Consider the following 15,320-nt stretch of genomic DNA (forward strand, 5'->3'; position numbering starts at 1 on the left):
GTGAAATACACACTTCATGTCTTACTGAATTTGTCATGGATGGTGGTGATTGATGAATATATTATGCGGCACAATAACCATTTTTTGCTAAGACCTGTTTATCTTCTTCTGCATTCTGGACTTGACCTACATGAAGACCATTATATGCAATGATGTTTTAAATGAATTGCAAATGAAGCGGATTGTTTTCATTTTCCCCTTGATATTTTAGGACTGTTTTTTAGAAAGCGACAGAATTAAACTCTATCACTAAGTTATATTAACCTTCATTTAGACAGCAAACAAATAACTTTTTTCCCTCAGGACAACCCCTTCAAATGTTTTGTATTAAACAATTTACATTGTTAATCATATAATTGTCTCCATAGAGGAAACACATCTGCATTGGTTTTAATACACGTAGTTAAGTTTTCCTGACAGGTTTGTCTGGCAACAGCCATTTTATTGCAGAACAGAATATGTTCAAGAATTGTAAAACACGTGCACCTGTCATTTATGAGGAATTTGTGGCAACGAGAAAGTTTACGTCACATATAATGGATGTTGCAGAAATGCTTACTTGATTGGAATCCGAGTGAGTAGTAAAAGATTCAGAGAATAGTAATTTGGAAGTGATTATTATTAGTGATGAGCAAGCATGCTCTGTAGTGCTCGGTGCTCACCCGATGCTCATCGAGCGCCGAGCATTTCCGTGGTTGTTCGGTGTGAGCTCGGATCCCCTCCCTGCATGTTTGGCGCTCTTTAGAGCACCAATCAACATGCAGGGATTGTCTGCCACGCACTGTAATGTTGCAGCCATGTTGGTTGTGGCATTACAGCATAATCAGGTCTATATCAGACCTGGCGCCGCCCTGCTCGCCCCAGTCAACTCCAGACTTAGGGTCCCATTACATTTAGCAATGCACCAGCGATCCTGACCACGATATGACCCGGTCAGGATCGCTGGTGCATCGCTAAATGGTCGCTAGTGAGCTGCTAAACAGGCAGATCTCACTAGCAAAGCAGCGGTCGTTACTTACCTGTCAGACGCAGCGATGATGTCTTCTTCCGCCCGTGTCCACGCGTCGCTCGTCGGCACCAGCAGGAAGCTGCCGACGGGAAACGGCCCAGGACGTTCTTGCGCGATCGGCGATAACCAGCAGGGAGCCGGTTGGAGGTAAGTATCACACATAGCGCTATCGCTAGCAATATCGCTGCTGCATCACAAAATCATTGACGCTTTAGCGATACTGCTAGCGATGTCGCTATGTGTAAAGCCCCCTTTAGGCAGTGTAGGGAGTGTTGCTGCAGAGATAGGGACAGAATAGGTGGGGCATACAGTTACTGTGGGCATACTATTATTGAATACACAAATCCAGCTAAACCAACAGTCCTTCTAAGGACTAATTATGGGATATATAGATATCAGTCCTAGGTAGGCAGGGAGTGTATGTGGCTATATATATATATCAGTGCTAGGCAGGCAGGTAGTGTATGTGGGTATATAGATATCAGTGCTAGGTAGGCAGGCAGTGTATGTGGCATACTTCATCGCATACAGCAAGAGGGTCCCATTCCATTCCTGTCTGCTGCTGCTGCCTATTACAAATATTTACCGTATATACATAGCCCCAGGTATCAATGGCCAGGAATTTTTTTTTTACATCTTAATCCTGATTATTTTCTTCAAAGACAATCCAGAGCAGTGGCGGATTATAATGAGGTCAATTTGGGCAGTTGCCCCGGGCCCAGTGGGGTTAAGGGGCCCACAGCCCAGGCCAGTAAATTGCCCCATTATAATCCGCCACCGCACGCCACACGACTGCACCGACCGACCTCTTAGGCTGACAGTTCCGCTCCTCCCCTTTCTTCCTCTTGCACAGACGAGACCGTACGTGGTGACGTATGAGTCCGACGTGCAGAGGACGTTGAAAAGACCGCGAGGTGAGGCACAGTCAGATGCGCAGCCCGCCTCAGTCTTACCTCACTCGGCCATAGAGGATCTGAAGACTGAGGAGAGCTGGCTGCTGCAGTGCTGACAACCTGCTCCTGGCTGTGCTGCTTGCTTGATTCTGCCGGGATCCTCTGAGTCCTGCTCCAGGAGGATCCAGGGCAGAAAAACACTTCCTTGGCAATTGCAGACAGGCTGACTGAGTCTGAGACTTGTGACTCATTGCCGCCCGTGACCCGCCGACCTTCATCTCCTGTTATCTCCTGGGCCGTCGCCTCAGCCTGCAATAAAGGGAGTCTGAGGAGAGAGGTACTGTCCATCCCCCAATGCTGACATGCAGCACAGGGAACGTGAGTGAGTGATCAGTCCTCCTGACTAGTCCTGCCCTGCTGCAGCAGCTGCCTGTGGCAGTGCTCTGTGTGTGCACTGTCTGCTGCCAGCCAGACCTCCTGGTGGCTGCTGAATGACAGAGAGGACTCAGTTTCAGTCTCTCAGACACTCACTGAGTGTAAAAAGAAAAAAAAAAGAATCCTAAGTAATTAAATGATTTGTGTACTCAGGTTGGCTTCAGACTTGCTGATGCCTGCGCAGCATTCTGCGGAGGGCATCCGCAATCCCACCGTAGCTCCATCTGTATCATGGAATGCACGGTGGCTGCAGACAGCTGCGCGTTCCTATTGCCGGCAATGAGTGATTTGTGCGCATGCGGATGCTTGTGCACAAATCACACACTCTCGTCCACGCTGAGAATGTGACATGTCGTGTTCTCAAGAGTATGTGATTTGTGCGCAAGCATCCGCATGCGCACAAATCACTCATTGCCGGCAATGGGAACGTGTGGCTGTCTGCAGCCATCTGCAGACACCGTGCGTCCCATGATACAGATGGGCCTGCGGTTGGCTTGCGGACATCTTGCAGATGCCCTCCACAGAACGCTGTGGAGCGTCTGCAAGTGTGAACCCAGCTTAAAGGCCCCGTTGCACGCCGCGATGTTGCTGGAGATCTCATGAACGCGCACATCGCTGCAATATCGCTGAGGAGAAGTCGCTGAAGACTCTCCTGTGATGTTGCGCGCAGAGCTGCGTTCAGTGATCCAGCGATCCTGCGGGCGATTCCGGTAGCTATCTTTATCATGGCACTTCCTCTGCAGAGTTGCCTCTTAGATCGCTATTGCGGTGTCACACGCAGCGATGCGCCAGGTTGCTGGAGTTGATATCGCCAGGATCCCCAACATGCACAGAAACCTGTCAACTCCGACCACCAACTTATCAGGGTTGAAATCGTCCTGTTACATGCAGCGATGCACTGGCAATGTCGCTCAAGCCGTGACGCAGGAGCAATGTCGCCAGCGATATCGCTGTGTGTGACTGATCCTTTACGGCCCTTTCACATCTGAATTTTTTTCGAATTGCGGCAGATTCACCACATCTGCTGCCTAACGGCCGCACTTCCGGCGCACTTGTGCCAAGCCCCATGCATTGTCTATAGGGCTTGCGGTCGGGTGTGGCAAGTTTAATTCTGCCGGATGCGGCAGATCCAGCACTTGCAACAGTGAAGGAAAACTGCTGCTGACCACGTTGTTTTTCACGAATGCAAGTGCCGGATCTGCCGCATCTGGCAGAACCGCACTTGCCGCACCCGACCGCAAGCCCCATAGACAATGCATGGGGCTTGCCACATGTGTGCGGCAAGTGCAGCCGTTAGGCAGCAGATGTGGTAAATCTGCTGGATCTGCCGCAATTTGAAAGAATCAATGATGTTAAAGAGGCTTAACTAAGGCTGCTTTCACATCAGCGTTTAGCTGATGTTTGCGGCCGATCCGGCAGGTGACACCACATGTGCTGGATCGTCTGCCTAACTGGGCAGATCCAGCACTTGCGGACGCGAAAAAAAAACGCTGTAAGCTGTGTTTTTTTTTCGCGGCCGTAAGTGCCAGATCTGCCGCACCCGACAGAACTGCACTTGCTACACCAGACCGCAAGCCCCATAGACAACGCATGGGGCTTGCCGCATCTGGGCTGCAAGTCGGCCGTTAGGCGGATGAACTGGCGCCACCTGCTGGAATGGCCACACATAAGCTAAACCGCTGATGTGAAAGGCCCCTTAATCAGTGGAGTGGTGAGGGAGGGTGAGGAGACAATACGGGACAGAGGACTGTCTGTCGTGAAACTACATGGGGCAAATGTACCCCATGTAAACTGTGCCCCCCCTCTTGGATAACACAAAAGCATGTGAAATTGCTGTACATGCTGTATCATGTGCCACTCTTAAGTGGCCATCTTCCTTGGATCATGTATGCATGGAGTCCATACATACATACATACATTAGTCAAGCAAAATATCCACATAGAGGGGAACATTCAGCATGTAGAGGTATTTCACATGTCTATACAAGGATGGAGGGGTAGTGGGTGTGCACGTTGTGTATTTGGTGAGTTTGTAACTTATTATTTGTAAGGTCTTGTGCAGATGTTCAGTATTTGGTCAGTTTGTCCCTCAGTATTTGTAAGGCCTCGTGCACACGCTGAATATTTGGTGAGATGTTACCTCAGTATCTGTAAGGCCTCGTGCACACGCTGAGTATTTGGTGAGTTGTTACCTCAGTATCTGTAAGGTCTCGTGCACACGCTGAGTATTTGGTGAGCTTTTATTTCAGTATCTGTAAGGCCTCGTGCACACGCTGAGTATTTGTTGAGTTGATACCTCAGTATTTGTAAGGCCTCGTGCACACGCTGAGTATTTGGTGAGTTGTTACCTCAGTATCTGTAAGGCCTCGTGCACACGCTGAGTATTTGGTGAGTTGTTACCTCAGTATCTGTAAGGCCTCGTGCACACGCTGAGTATTTGGTGAGTTGTTACCTCAGTATTTGTAAGGCCTCGTGCACACGCTGATGCTGCATTATAAGACGCAGGCCTTATGCTCCTGTACACAGAATAAATAACTTGTAAAAATCTAGCGCCCTGTATTCTAACCTGTTACCAGTCCAAAATTCTTGCTTGCACATTGGTCCAACCGGTGTCACGTCACCCACTCAGCTAAGGTCCACGCCCCCAGGACCTACTGTATAACCAGTCCCAGATACAAAAGGTGTATACTGCTGAGCTAATGTTCCCCTTGTATTCCAGACTCTGCAATTCCCTCCTCCACCTGTGACTAGAGAGGCACTGCACCTTCAACTTGGGGTGCAGTACCCCCCTGTGGCGCCTCGCCATAGGGGTGCCACACTTTTGGTAACTGTGCTAATGAGCACGGCCGCAAAACGCATGCCCACAAAATCGCGGGAAATGCACACTGTGTGAGCGTCGCGTATTGTTTTGTGATGTCTATTTTTTTGAGTCTCTCGTTCTTCCACTATCGTTATCTTTTTGGGGTCTTTTATCTACAGGAACTTTTCTCATGACTTGAATAATGAAGGGAAAGGGGTCAGGAGGCAAGACAAAGAACGAAGCTGCTGGATAAAGACAAAGCTAAAGAGGAACAGAGACCCAGCAACTTTCTAGTAAGTGTATGCTCATACCACGTACACACACCAAAGCCATTAGGTGTATACAGATATTAGAAACTCAGGCCAGTTTCAAATCATGATTTCTGAGCTTCCAAGTGTATCCGTTTCAAATCGGATACACTCGGATCTGAATTCGGCTCCCATGTACCCCTATGGAGATCAGATAGGATGTGTGCTTTTTGGCATCCAATTTTTGCACCATCCGATCCTGTCCGATTTAGTCACGGACACAAAATCGTAGCCTGCTGCGATTTGGTGTCCGTGCCTCAAATTGGACAGCATCGGATCCGTGCCGATCCGACCACCGATAAAATGTGAGCCTATGGACATCAGATCAGAGTTTACCTCAGATCTGATGTCGGCTCCGTGAGCCCTGTCTGTCCGTGTCCTCCCTGTTCTCCTTCCTCCATCTCCTCTATTCTGCTCCCCCCCCCTGCTATTCTATTCTGTCACCCCGCTACTCTTCCCTGTTCTATTCCCTATCCTGTCCCGTGTTCTCTCCCCTCTTTCTGTTTAAAAAAAAAATAAAATCTCCTCCTGGAGGATACATCACCTTCCCGCTGGCTCCGGGGATGCAACTGTCACCATCAGGGGAGAAGAACCTCTGGTGATGTCACAGGGGCGATCAGCTGACCTGTCATGTGATCGGCTCTGTGACATCACCAGAGGTCCTTTAGCCTCGATGGAGACTGTGGCATCCCCGGAGTCGGCGGAAGGTGATGTATCCTCCAGGAGGAGATTTTTTTTTTTAACACACGGAGGGAGAAAACAGATGACAGGATAGGGAATAGAACAGGGAAGAGGATAAAGGAGAGGAGGGAAGAAGATGAAGGAGGCAGGAGCAGGGAGAGACAGGGACCACAGGATCCACACGGAACCTGCATAGACTCAGATACAGGTGGCTATTTGCCATCTGAATGCAGGGATCCGTGTGGATCTGTGGCTGTTTGTGGGATCTTGCAAAAACTCAGATCCCCACGGACAGCCACAAAATCGTGATGTGAAACTGGCCTTATAGTTCTTGCTTTATTTCTTTTAGGTATTCAATACTCAAGTACATACCATTGTGCGCTTCCTCTGGAAAGTACCAGCCAAACTGTAAGTTCTTCCCAAAAAACACACACAGGCTGACACAGCATCAATGTTTAGTTTACTAAATGATTCCTTCTCTTACACTGTGTCATCCTATGCCCCTAGATGCATTCTTTACACAAATCGGGTGCTCAGAAAAGAAAAGAGCTACGACAGAGAACTCAACAAATGCACAAAGAGATTTCCAAATTTCCTAAGTTAGAGACTTTCTTTAAAAGGAAATCTACAGAATCTGACGAGCCAAGTCAAACTGATGTAAATAACAACAGCTGTGATAAATATACATCTCCGACTCCATGTCACTCATCTGATGACTCAAATTCTTTAATTACATTGCCCCAAAAACCTGATGGAGAGACAGAAAATGTAATGGATGAAATTGAGCATGCTCAGGAAGGGGTGGAGGATGTTTCAGAGTGTGCATCAGATATTGGGCTGTGGGGTGAACACATTTCAAAAGAAATGCAAGAATATTTTATTGCTAAAGGAGCTACTTTTTTCCAAAATTCTGAGGCAGACTTGTACAACTCTGCTGTGCTTACCACTGGTAACCATCATAGGTACTGTAATAAAAAATGCTTCACACATGTAAACCCCAAAACTAATGAAATTTCATCACGAAATTGGCTATGCTATTCACCATCTCAAGGCAAATTGTTCTGTTTTCCATGTAAACTGTTTTCTAGCAGGCGTTGTGCATTTACATATGGTTTTAATGATTGGAAACATGGTGAGGACAGGCTAGTTAGGCATGAATGTAGTGAGATCCACAAACAAGCTGTCCTGTCAGTAGTGAGCAGACAACAGACAACATCTCGGTTAGACAGTCAGGTGCTTTTGCAAATGGAAAGCGAAAAAATATACTGGCGTAAAGTCTTAAAGAGATCCCTTTCAGTTATAATGTTCCTTGCTGAAAGAGGGCTTCCTTTTAGGGGGAAAAATGAAACAATTGGTTCTTCTCACAATGGGAACTATCTTGGGTTCATGGAAGTAATGGCGAATGTGGATGAATTCCTAGATGAACATATAAAGCTACATGCAAATAAAGGCAGGGGGCATACATCTTACTTGTCTTCGACTGTGTGTGAGGAACTGATACAGATTTTAGGAACCAATGTCCTCTCACTTATTGTGCAGGAATTGAAGAAAGCTAAATTTTTTTCACTGTCTGTGGATTCTACACCAGATGTTTCTCACTGTGACCAACTAACATTTATTGTCCGTTAGGTTTTGCCTTCTGGACCTGTTGAAAGATTTTTAGAATTTATTCCTGTTATTGGTCACACTGGCCAACAAATAGCAGAGTTGATTGTTGGTATTCTATCTAAAAATGATATCAATATTAAAGATTGCCGTGGCCAGTCCTATGATAATGCTGCCAATATGAGTGGAAAATACAATGGGGTCCAAACACATGTCAGGAATGTATTTCCTTATGCCACATTCATTCCTTGTGCGGCCCATTCCCTTAACCTGGTAGGGAAAAATTGTGCTGAAAGTATTCCAGAAATTTTCAGATTTTTCAATGTTTTGGAACACCTTTATGTCTTTTTTTCGTCATCTACTGGGAGATGGAGAGTGCTGGTAGACAAATTAAAACCCCTTGGGCTACCAGTTGTAAAACAGCTTTCTGCCACAAGGTGGTCCGCAAGATATGAGGCAGTTTTGGCTTTGCACAAAGGTTACGAGCCAATATGTAATCTTTTACACAGCATGATTACAGATCCAGACTTCAGTTCATGTAAAAATGAGGCAGGGGCTTTGGGTGAGAAGTTAAGTGAACTTGATTCAACCTTTATTCTCGTGGTATGGCATGCAATTTTGGATCGGTTTCATAAAACCAATTTGTCCCTTCAAGAGGCAGGTTTAAATTTAAATACTGTTGTGGCTTTACTTCAGTCTTTGTTAGACTTTGTCAAGAGTCTGAGAGAAGAGTTTGATAAATATGAAAATGAGGCTGTCAACATTTGTGGCCATAATATGTATAATTCTTCGGTACATTGATTTCGGAAGAGAAATCGTCAGTATGATGATGGTAACTCCGAAGCAATTGTGTTATCCCCAAGGGATAAATTCAAAACTGAAGTTTTTTTTGGTCTCATAGACAATCTAATGAGTAGCCTGTGCCAACGTCTTGGAGCATATTCAGATGTTTGCTCCAAATTTGGCTTTTTGTCTAATTTGTCAAAACTTTCTCCATTGGAGATTAAAGAGGCTGGAAGCAATCTTGTTTGTTCATATCCTGAAGACCTAATGCCTGGTGCAACCGAAACAGAGCTAGTTCAGTTTTCAAAATTTTTATCCACCTCCTTTATAAGAGATAAGACAGCAAAAAACGAATTGTCTGAACTGAATTTGTTCCTACTTCTACACGAACATAATTTAACTCAGACATTTTGTAACACTGAAATTATACTCAGGATATATTTGAGTATGATGGTGTCAAACTGTACTGGCGAAAGGTCTTTTTCCAAACTCAAAAGAATAAAAAATGAGCTAAGGAGCCAAATGGGCCAAGAGCGGTTAAACCACCTTTCTCTTTTAAGCATTGAATGCAAACTTTTGAAAACCCTTGACGTATCCAAAATAATTGATGAATACAGCGCAAAGAAATGCAGGAAAAAATTGTGTTAATTTAGTCTAAAAAAAAGGCTTATTGAGGGTTTTACATTCCGATGACACATAAATTAAAAACGTTATGTTACCCAAAGCAGGAAGAGATGATTATAATGCATATAGAAATAAGGAGGGAGGGGGAATGTTTACTGTGGGAAAAGCATCCTGATAATATATTTGAATACTGGCTTTCATCAGACTTTGTGAATTACTTTTACTTGTATCAAAGACTTTATCTAGTGTTTGGTATATGGTATTTTGTGTACTGTATTACACCATGTTCCAAATTATTATGCAAATGTTCTTTTTCTCTGATTTTCCTAAATGGTCGTTGCAAATGACAGTCAGTGTAATAAGTCACTTAATATATACCATCCATGTATTTCATTGACAAAAAAACCCCCCCTATGACACTGAAAAAGAACACTTGCATAATAATTTGGAACATGGCGTAGTACTGATGTACCTGAAACTAATGGTGCTGTGCTTGATTTTAGATATTTTCAGAGGATACTTGAATATATAGTTTCTGGTAAATGTGAGTGTATAAGTAATATTTATATAAGTTATGCATTTGACACTTTTGTCATTGATATGACTGTATTGTAATAGGAATGTGACAATTTCAATGTATTTTCCACTGTTTAAGTTGCACTTTTGATGAGAAACCTGTGAAAATTGTCAATCTTGTTTACAGATTAAAATTGGACTGTTCAATACTATGGCTTAAATTTTTTATTTTTTTTCTCTTCCTAAATGAAGGGTAAATTAACTAGATCAATGGATGTTTGACAGGTTATAGCTTCACTCAGCAACAATTTTTCTGGAATAATCTATTTCAGGTATATCGTGACCCCTGTCACGTGACGGGGGGGCCCACAGAGTCTGAACTGCCCCGGGCCCTGGCTACCCTTAATCCACCCCTGATCCAGAGCACATGGTTTATTTTCTCCATTTGCTTGTTGGCACTGCAGAATACAGCCAGATCCTTTCCATAGTACAGCATGAAAATCCAGGGGTTTGATCACATCTGTGTGCGCAGAAAATTCTGCCATTTTTGTGCTACTTTCAAATTTTGTTGGAATGTGTGATACAATTTATTGACACTAGCTTGCTGGAAAAAAAATAGTTACCTACAGGCCAGCTATTTTACACTGGATTTTGTCCGCCACACAGGTCGCATATCAGTGCGCTCAAAATTGTTCCATTTCAGGCCTCCATTGCATTTTTTTTGCTGTGTCTTAGCCTAGTTATTGACACCAGTTTGCTGCAAAAAAAAAAAATAATACAGACCAGATATTTGAAAGTTGGGTATCTCCATCACAGGCCTCACATATTATTGCTCTTAAAATTGTGCCATTTCAGGCCTGTATTGCATTTTTTGCTGTGTCTTAGCCTAGTTATTGACACCTGTTTGCTGCAAAAAAAAATGCAGGCCAGATATTTGAAAGTTGGGTATCTCTGTCACAGGCCTCACATATTAGTGCGATCAAAATTGTGCCATTTCAGGCCTCCATTTCAGGCTTCCATTTCCATTTATAGATTCTGGCCTCTCGCACGGTCCATGTGTAGTCGGGCAAGAGGAGATCGCATGTAACGATGCCCAAATATTTGAACTGCCATGGTCACACGAAGGCGACGGTGGGAAAGTGTCAGAAGAGGTGACGATGATGAGACACAATTGATAGAAAGTCAGGAAGAGTACTAGGGTGCAGAAGTGGAGGACGAGGTGGTGGAAGATATAGTAACTGACCGAAGAATTCCATTCTCTAGAAATAAATCTGCCAAACTTAAAATATTTAACATTTTAAATATCATATATACTTGTGTATAAGCCGACCCCCCTAATTTTGCCTCAAAAAAAAAAACTGGGACTCGTGTATGAGCCAAGGGTAGAATCCATAGACTATGCCCCCATATGCTGCTCCATAGAATATGCCCCATATGCTGCTCCATAGTTTATGCCCCCATATGCTTCTCCATAGAATATGCCCCCATATGCTGCTCCATAGTTTATGCCCCCCATATGCTGCCCCATAGACTATGCCCCCATATACTGCTCCACAGACTATGCCCCCATATACTGTTCCATAGACTATGCCCCCATATGCTGCCCCATAGACTATGCCCACATATGCTGCTGAATAGAATATGCCCCCATATGCTGCTCCATAGAATATGCCCCCATATGCTGCCCCATAGAGTATGCCCCCATATGCTCATCCATAGAATATGCCCCCATATGCTGCTCCATAGAATATACCCCCATATGCTGCAAAAAAAGCCATACTCACCTCTACTGGGTCCATCGCCGCTGTCTGCCACTTCTTGTGTCAGTGACTGTTCAGCCAGCAGAGGGGCGTCACCGCGCCCCCTGCTGCCTGAACGTCACTGACACAGGATGCAGCGGTGAACAGCGATGGACCGGGGGACAGGTCAATATCGCTATACTCACCCATCCTGCCGCGGTTTGTGCAGCCTTGCTTCTCCACTGTCTCCCTTCCTGTCTTCAGCGGTTACTTGGTGCCGCTTAGTACACTCATGAATGTCCGCATATTCATGAGTGGTAATGAGCGGTACCACGTGACTGCTGAAGACAGGAAGGGAGGCAGTGGAGAAGCGAGCGAGGCTGCAGAGACCGCGGCAGGACAGGTAAGTATGATCTGTGACACCCCCGCTCCCCCTCAACCGCCGACCCCCAGGTATATGACCTGTGTATAAGCCGAGAGGGGGACTTTCAGCCCAAAAAAATGGTCTGAAAATCTCGGCTTATACACGAGTATATATGGTAGTGATTTCCTGAAAAAAAAGCTCCTATAAAGCATTCCCGTCCTTTTCCTAGTTGCCTGGACTAAAATGTACAGTATGTGACTGCATTTGGGCAATAATCATTCACCAGGTTATTATATGTTCAACTGTTGTTTAATCATCAACCATCAACCTAATTCCATGTAAAGTATACATACATTTTAGTCCATTCTGGGGGGTAAGGGGTAAGTGCTACATTTTATGGATTTTTCCAAGGGGCAAGGGGAGAAAGGATCAATGGATTATCTAGTCATGTGTCTTTAGGTGGCCATGTTTCTAGGGCCATATATCTGTCTTGGTGACAGATCCTCTTCAGGTACTCAATTTTTGTATTAGCTGAAGATAATACAAAACAAATTATCAAGCAATTTGTATGTAAGTACCTGGATAAGAATGAAGTGATTGAACAGAGTCAGCATGAGTTTGTAACTAATAAGTCATGTCAGACTAACTTAATTTCCTTCTATGACAGAATCACTGGGTGGATCAGGGAAATGCTGTAGATATAGTATATCTTGACTTCAGCAAAGCATTTGACAAAGTATCTCACACAATCCTTATTAAAAATGACTAAGTATGGAATGGACAAGGCAACTGTTAGTTGGATTCATAACTGGCTTAGTGATCGAACCCAAAGAGTGGTCGTAAATGGCTGCACATCCAGTTGGAAGAATGTCTCAAGTGGGGTACCACAGGGTTCTGTATTGTTCAGCATCTTTATCAATGATTTAGATAAAGGAATTGAGGGTAAACTGATTAAATTTGCTGACAAGACAAAGATAGGAGGGATAGCTAATACAAGAGAAGAGAGAGAGAAGATTCAAAAATATATAAATAAACTGGAGCAGTGGGCAGCAACTAACAGAATGGTTTTAACAGGGAAAAATGCAAAGTACTACATCTGGGTAATAAAAATAAAAAAGCATATACAGAATGGGAGGAACAGGGCTAAGCAACAGCACATGTGAAAAAAAGTTGGATATACTAATAGATCAGACTGAACATGAGTCAACAGTTTGATGCAGCAGCAAAAAAGGCAAATCCAATTCTAATATGTATTAGCAAAAGCATACAGTCTAGATCACGTGAAGTCATTATAGCCCTCTACTCCTCTTTGGTCAGACCTCATCTGGAATACTGTGTCCAGTTTTGGGCACCACATTTTTAAAAAAGACATCAACAAACTGGAGCAAGTTCAGAGAAGAGCGACCAGAATGGTGACCGGTCTGGAAACCATGTCCTATGAGGAACGGTTGCAGGATTTGGGAATCTTTAGCTTGCAAAAGAGCAGATTGAGTGGAGACTTCATAGCTGTCTACAAATATCTGTAGGGCTGTCACATTGTAAAAGGATCATCTTTATTCTCTTTTGCACAAGGAAAGACTAGAAGCAATGGGATGAAACTGAATGGGAGGAGACACAGATTAGATATTAGAAAAAACTTTTTGACAGTTAGGGTGATCAATGAGTGGAACAGGCTGCCACGGGAGGTGGTGAGTTCTCCTTCAATAGAAGTCTTCAAACTGAGGCTGGACAGACATCTGTCTGGGATGATTTAGTGAATCCTGCTTTGAGCAGGGGGTTGGACCAGATGGCCCAGGAGGACCCTTCCAACTCTACCATTCTATGATTCTATAATACAACCACCAAAACTATCTGACGATGGTTTACTGTGCTCTCCTCAATGAAAACACCAAGTAGAAGAGCTACTTATCAACTTATTTGGCATTCATTAGATATGTAAAATAAATGGTTACCTGAAGACTTCTTACAGACTACCTCCAAAATATTTTGTGCAATATTTAAATTTTTGCTAATGCTACAGGGTTCTGCGAAAAACCCAATGCAATGAATACTCTACTAATAGAACATTTGAAAAATGGTTGGCTTCCACCAGATTATCTATGTGTTCCTTCTCTGATTAATGTCATATTTTGTAGTCCACAGTGACTGCCGTTATCATAGACTTCAGCCAATCGTTCAGCCAACAGCCTTCTCCGAGGAATCTCCCAAAAACAGGTTTGCTAGCTCAGCCAATCCCTCCTGTGTTCTGTATGAGAATTTCGCCGGCTGACATGATGGTAATTGGCTTACACTAGGAAGAACAATGTGATTGGCAGCCCCAAAATCAGACATGTGCGATCAACATTTCTGCCAATCATCAGTCAGCAGGACTCCCATACATATTAGACCGTCATCCACAGCCGTCGGCATCAACATTTGCGACCTCCATTAGAGTAATGTGTATGGGGGCCTTAATACTATTATCTCACTAATGAGGCACTCTCCAACAAACAATAATCTATTTTCCTCTGTTATTCCTTGGACCAAAACATTGCTTTTATTTTCTCATTTTTTTTTTTAAATTAACTCATACACATGTACTGCAGATCTGTGTAGTATGGAATAATTATGGACTACTATGAGCTTGTTAGTAGAGATGAGCAAATAAATTTGTGTCCAATGGCATTCTACTCAAATTTTACAAAAATACACATTTAGGAAAATGGTTTTTCCATGCGGATTCAGCAAGATGCCACCACTCATACTGGAAGGAATCACAGCTCACACTGAAATTCCTAGAAGGAGTCAGAGGTCACCCCATCATGACATCATAGCGTGCGCCATGACCTTGTGTGTGTAATCATAGAACCCTCCCAGGTCTCATCAAATCCAAAACCTCAGCCCAGCGTGATAGTCTCAGGGATTTCAGCATGAGCGGCGGTGATCTGAAAAGGCTCTGAGGACCAAACGGGTGATGGAGAGGAGATCTGGAGTGGTGAGTGTTGAGGTAAGTATATGTGTATATATGTGTTTTCATTATTACATCTTATGCTTATTATGTCTATGTGGACCTATAGCATAGTAAGGAATATTAAGATTGTGGTGAACGTCTTCTCCACTAATTGAATTTCCTGAGAAAATATAAGCATATCTTATTTTCCTAATTCAACCTGTCAGTCCTTCAATGAAGCCTGGCCTTCCAGTTCTATTATTTGCATTTATCCATAACTCAAAGAGCTCATCACCTCACTCCTTAATTTAGGAATAAAAGTGAAAACCTATCAAAGTCTTGTAAATACAGCTATATAAATAAATGCTATAGAAAGAACTAATATAATTAATGGAGGCTGTTTAGCACGCACAGGAAAATGTCCTACAATTACCCCATCCTCTATAGCAGTGTTCCCCAACTCCAGTCCTCAAGGCCCTTTCCTTAGTATTGCCAAGCTGATAATTGCATCACCTGTCAGTGAGCACCCCGACCCCTTGCACACAAACAAACAAGTGAAATCCCAGTCCTGCAGTACAGTCATTTATCTCCATCACATGCTTAATCCAGCCGATGGGGATGAGCACTCAGGAAA

The 15,320-nt window shown here is 43.9% G+C and overlaps 1 long non-coding RNA gene across 2 annotated transcripts; it reads left to right on the forward strand.

The window, feature by feature from the left end:
• The first annotated feature begins 1,756 nt into the window (after positions 1-1,756).
• On the forward strand, positions 1,757-9,866 carry LOC141088639 (uncharacterized). 2 transcript variants are annotated; one of them, XR_012232006.1, is made up of 4 exons: positions 1,757-2,239; positions 5,317-5,430; positions 6,476-6,534; positions 6,634-9,866. It is a non-coding gene; the product is annotated as an uncharacterized lncRNA (long non-coding RNA). The 2 variants fall into 2 exon arrangements; XR_012232005.1 differs by lacking the exon at positions 1,757-2,239 and having other exon boundaries at positions 4,718-5,430.
• The last annotated feature ends 5,454 nt before the right edge of the window (positions 9,867-15,320 follow it).

Source organism: Dendrobates tinctorius, unplaced genomic scaffold (assembly GCF_039654945.1).
Source record: "Dendrobates tinctorius isolate UK_male_01 unplaced genomic scaffold, ASM3965494v1 ptg000040l, whole genome shotgun sequence".
Taxonomy (NCBI): Eukaryota; Metazoa; Chordata; class Amphibia; order Anura; family Dendrobatidae; genus Dendrobates; species Dendrobates tinctorius.